Genomic DNA, 5,997 nt, shown 5'->3' on the forward strand with positions numbered 1-5,997 from the left:
TTACATTATAGGACTCATACATAAGACCTACAAAATCAAATTCAATGAATTTTTACATTTTATTCACCTCGATGAGATGAATAAATTAAAGTCAAAACAAGTAAAAGCGTGCTAAGTTCGGCCGGGCCGAATCTTATATACCCTACACCATGGATCACATTTGTCGAGCTCTATCCACGGTATCTCTTTTTAAGCAAACAAAGGATAAAAGAAAAAGAATATTGAACATTTGAGGCCATAGTAGAAGCCGTTGTACAAAATTTCAGCCAAATCGGATAATTGTTGCGCTTTTTAGAGGCTCAAGATCCCAAATCGGTTTATATGGCAGCTATATCAGGTTATGGACCGATTTGAACTATTCTTAGAACAGTTGTTGAATGCCCTAACGAAACACCTCATGCAAAATTTCAGCTACATAAGTCGAATAATAATTGCTCCCTGTGGAGGTTCAAGAAGTCAAGACCCCAGATCGGTTTATATGGCAGCTATATCAGGTTATGGACCGATTTGAACTATTCGTAGCAGAGTTGTTGAATGTCATAACGAAACACAAATTTCAGCCAAATCGGATAAGAATTGTGCTCTCTAGCGGCTCAAGAAGTCAAGATCCCAGATTGGTTTATATGGCAGTGGCCTATTCCTATCCTTTAACTATTTCTCTTCGCCTTGTCTCATAGCCGTAGTGGTTGTCTTACAATTAATCATATCATGTGGAAAATGCGTTTTTATCAAAAACCTCAACATGTCCTGCGTTGTCATTGCTCCACTCCCATGTCGTCTGCTACACTCAAAAAATGTTGAACCTCAACACTAGTTAAAATGAACTTCCTATGGTCGCTTCGAGTTCAATAATTTCATTACAACTACGAAATTATTTTTACAGAGTATAAATTACATTTTTGTATGTTTCTCTTTCGAGACGAGCTCAATAATCGGAGATTGCAAATGGAAAAGGAAACCCAAAGATAGCAACACACACCAACCACGTTTCGTCTTTGGTAAGAAGACTTTTCAACCATATGTTGTATTTAAATCGTATTAATTGCGAAAACGCATCTATGATACAATTATCACATTAAACACGCTCGACAACCCTGTCTATTAGCTGTACTTTTTCCCAATGCATGTGCTTTTGTGTAATGACAGACTTTTTTCTGTGGCAATTAACAGTTATACAATTATGCTTACTTCTGAGCATGTTATAGTAAACTCAAGAAATAAAAATTGGTAACATTTAAGATACATATATTGAACTAAAATTCCAAATTTCTTTGAGAAGGTCATTCAGTTTTAAGATTCAGATGAGGTATCGTCGACGATAATATGCTGTTGCATGGGACTTGGTTTTTTTTTTTAAATGACTGTTGGAAACCAGCAGCCTTTTTAATTAGGTGTTGTGTGTGGCTGCCGGCAAATGAAAAGTGAGCAAACCGGATACATTGAAAGGCCGGCTCACATGTAGTTATAGGCAGTGTTACCAACTTGGTCTCGGTCAAGTTAGTGCGGACACGTAGCGTGATTTTCCCTAGGGTAGTACAACGCTGAAGGAGAGAATGCTGCGGGTGAGAGGCGGAATGAGAGCGAATGAATGTTGGGGGACGCGCACGGGTAGCGGCCCTATAAAAGGCATAACGGCGGAAGATGACTATTTTAATAACCTTTTAATTTCGTCAAGAAACCGTTTTCTTTAATACCCACCAGACAAAAACAGTGTTCATTGCCGTACGGAAAAAGTGGAAAGTTTAAAATATAGTTAAATTGTAAACAGAACGTTTATTTTATTGATTGTGTGTTGCTTATACATATGTATTTTGTGCGTGCAAAACAATGTTAGTTATTATAACTAACGCTTAAATGTTAGGCATGTGTGTGAATGTTTTTTCTCTTTGTTGTTCCTTAAAGATATCGCCAAGTTCAAAGCTAACCACAACCAAGGCGAAGAAAATACTGGCTCCTCCAAGTATTGGCCTGGGGGGAAGTCGGTTAATGTTTTATGCCATAACCATTGATGCCAAAATTGCTAAGTTTAATGCCATGAATTGTTGATGCCAAAATACAGTCCGAAATTGCTAATACTGTGGTGAAACCAGCCGTATCGTGTTAGAAACCGAAGTGCCAAGGGAGCATTCTAATATGTGGTGATGAAACGGCGATTTTTATTACCTAGAATGAGACGAAATTAAATAACCTATAAGTATATGGCTATAAGGTAAAATAATTATTAAATACATATCTACCATAAAGTAATGCATAAAATATTAGATGAAGTGCGATTTTTAATCTAAAGACAAAAAAAAAAAAATACCTAAATTATTTATGTCGTTATCTTAAGTTGTGATTGTTTGTAGTTAATGTGCTAGTTGTAAGTTCAAGTTAATTTTTCTATTTAATTGTGAGGATTTTTTAACGCCAGGAATTGAGTGAGTGAGGTAAGGTTATCAAAGTATACGAAGGGAAGAATGATAGTGGTTTAGATTTCATGTATGGACTAAATGATGAGGTCCATTAAAACCAACTAACCGAGCTCGTTTAGGAAGGAGTAAATATCAGCAAATTAGTCAGATTTGGCAATTAAAGCAAACCCCCTTTTCGTATGTGATTGGTAGTCGAAATTAGTGTCTCACGTTAAGAATAACAGCAGGTGTTAAGATTTCCGTAAGCGTCTTCTTTAAATATGTTTAACGTTTAGGATTAAGTCCATTAATAATAAAAATAAATATTTTATGTTTGATTGTCTAGTATAATATGAATTGCTAAGTGTTTTTCTGTGAGAGAGGAATATGAGGTTGTAGGTTACAAATGAGGTGAGTGTTCGTGGATACGGGGCCCTTGGAGATATGTTGTTTTGGGACAAAAGGGTCAAGGTTGGGCGGGCAAAGTGTGGGAACAGAGAACACCAAGTTCCCGAGTCATGGCCGTGTAGTGTGTTGTCATTTTTCTGTGTGTTCGTGTATTCTTTCAATTCAGTAAGATTTATTGTTCGACCCCTAGGGCTGATGGTGGCAGGGTTGAGAACCCCCTGGATAGATATGCCCAGACTGAGCGAGTCGGAACCCCACCATAGCGCCGCATTAGGCGGATCCGCAACAATGCTTTTACCCATGTTTTGTAAAGTCTTGCTTATTCCAAAGAAATTAGTTTATGTAAAATTACTAACACCACCAGAGTTTTAAGTTGTTTCATCTATACATGAATTAACGTGTATTATTATTATCTCCCCGCTCATCCAGGGGTTTTCTTGGGCTGATCACCTTTGTCGAAGGGGACAAATATCTCCGGAAGACCACACTGTTGGAGTCGTAATCCTGTTGACATTTTCGCAATGTCTTTTATGCTTGGACAATCTTAATAGTATTGTTTAAGTCTTTTTTCTGATTAGTCTTCCGAATTTTGTACAGTTGGTTTTCATCTAATGTAATACAATCCTGAACCTCATCGATTTGATTTTCCGAACATACTGTCACATCTAAAACCTCTTCCCTAATCCTATTAACAAAGGTAGCGGTGTTATCAATGTTCAGTGTTATTAGATGGTTAGAAAACAATAATTCTCCCAGGGCTTGGCGCAGCTTATGTTGGTTGTACCCCACGAATTGTGGTGAGAGCTCGCATCGCACCCTATAAGTACCTCATTTCCTGACTGTTTTGCATTTCTCACAAGCCGTTGCAGCATTTAGTATTGGGTTGCCTAACAAGTAATTGCGGATTTTTCATATAGTCGGTGTTGACAAATTTTTTCAACGGCTTGTGACTCTGAAATTGCATTCTTTCTTCTGTCAGTTATAAGCTGTTACTTTTAGCTTGCTTTAGAAAAAAAGTGTGCGAAATTTTGTTTACATTTGTGTTGAGCTGAATCTAAAACGCACTTCTCTGATGCTAGATTTATACTGACCATTTATTTTCAAATTTCCTATCACTACAATAAATGAAAATCTTAAAACTAAACTAGAACGAGATACCAACGCAGTGATATCTCCGTTTTCTCCTTATCTGATATTTTACGATCCTAAGTAAACACACACATGCATTTCTTAGACTCATTATCTATTCCCTTTTTAAAAGTACACATGCAGGGTTTATACGGCTGTGCGTATTGGTTTTATGAGATAGGCGATCGTACAAATAGACCCTAAACCGCACACAGACTCTATAAGATAACAACGCGTGGGCTATGAAATGCTAATGCGTTATCTCTCATGTTCAAAATAAATGTATTTTGAACATTCTGCCGGGCGCGTAAGTCTACATAGTGGACTGACTGTATTTTTGTCTAATTATATCTTTGATTTGTCGTTCGATAATTTGTAATAGTGGACTGTAATATTAGATATATTATTTTACATAAGTTCTAAAGATCTAAAAATTTAAAGCTGATACATTTTGCCTTTGAATAAACTTCTTAATAAAACATATCGCTAATATTATTATTATGAGAATAACTAAAATAAGAGCAGCATGACCACTCATATGATGAAACTGCAAGCCCCTTAGATCGACATTTGTTTTCTGGACATCTCTAAGCTTCGTCATCACTTCATCAACTTGGCGGGTGTGATTGATAATCATTGGTCCCAAAGGAAGCATGTTAAATTCTTCAATCTGAGCTAAGTCTGCTGTGAAATTCACTCTACCTTCTACATCTCGACTAGACTGGAAGAATTCCCATTAGTTGCTGCGTGTTTTGTTGCCTATAACGGATGCACACCGGACAGCTTCGTATAACCTTTTTTATACAGTTTTTCACATTAATTATCCAGAATTTTCGTCTCACGGTACATTCTACTAGGCGATTTCCTCCGTGCATCGTCTTGTAATGGGTGTCTCGTATAATTAAATAGGCCAGCCGTGATTTTCGAATGATCATAGGATGTTTTTGATCTAGCTGCAAATCAGAGTACTGAAGTCGACCTCCAACTCTTAAAACCCCCTCTTCGTCTAGGTACGGGTGCAAATTAGCCAGCTTGTGTCGATGATCCATCTGTCTGTTATCTCTTAGTTTTTGTACCTCACTTGGCCATTCTATCTTCTGATGACCTTTAACGATGTATTTCTCCGCCTTTAACAACTCCTCTCTCGTTAGATATGACGGGAAGGATCGGGTTCCCTTCAGTTTTTCAACAAACCGCAAGATGTAAGAGTAAACTCTTAGAAGTCTTCCATATGATGAATACCTTTCTATCAAATCGTTCAATAAGGTAGGTGCTTCCTTGGAAGCCGTGGAAGCGCATGTCTTCAATTCTGGAGGGGTTAGAGACCATTCCGCCTCCGGCAACAGCAGCCACTGGGGACCTTCCCACCATAGCTTTGAGTCTACAAGTTTATCTGGGGACACGCCTCTTGACCCCAAGTCTGCTGGATTCTCTTTTGACTTTACATACCGCCACTGCGCCTGAGATACCAAATTTTTTATGCCGGTTACTCGTGACCTTATAAATTTATCTTTGCTCTTGTTATTTTCAATCCAAGCAAGTGTAATTGTGGAGTCACTCCAGGCATAAACTTCCGATTCGGCTTTGACCACACTAATTATTCTATTTAGCAGCCTGGCCAATAGGAAGGCTGCACACAGCTCTAATTTCGGAAGCGTCTTTTTGTTTTTAATCGGGTTTACTTTGCTTTTTGCAGCCATCAAGGAAACTCCTTTATCGGTTTTTAATATAAACCACTGCTGCATAGGCCTTCTCTGATGCATCCGCAAATCCCAAAATTTTAATTTTACTTTCGGATGAAGAGTTTAGCCATCTAGGTATCTTAACGTCTTGTAGAGACGAAATACGTGTCACGAATTCTTTCCAGCTGATCTCCAAATCTCCATCGATTTTCTGGTCCCATTGCATCTCTAGCAACCATAAACTCTGAATAAACAACTTCGCCGTTATTATGACTGGTGTCAGCAACCCAAGCGGATCAAATATTTTTGCTAGATATGATAAAGCCAGCCTCTTTGTTGTACTCTCCGCTGGGTATTCCGATATTTTAAATCGAAATTCGTCTTCC

At 38.0% G+C, this 5,997-nt stretch overlaps 1 long non-coding RNA gene across 1 annotated transcript; it reads right to left on the reverse strand.

The window, feature by feature from the left end:
- Positions 1-1,753: 1,753 nt before the first annotated feature.
- On the reverse strand, positions 1,754-2,269 carry LOC131998433 (uncharacterized). The gene is made up of 2 exons (XR_009398696.1): positions 2,238-2,269; positions 1,754-2,163 (listed from the first exon to the last, which is right to left on the reverse strand). It is a non-coding gene; the product is annotated as an uncharacterized LOC131998433 (long non-coding RNA).
- Positions 2,270-5,997: the final 3,728 nt, after the last annotated feature.

Source organism: Stomoxys calcitrans, unplaced genomic scaffold (genome assembly GCF_963082655.1).
Source record: "Stomoxys calcitrans unplaced genomic scaffold, idStoCalc2.1 SCAFFOLD_77, whole genome shotgun sequence".
NCBI lineage: Eukaryota > Metazoa > Arthropoda > Insecta > Diptera > Muscidae > Stomoxys > Stomoxys calcitrans.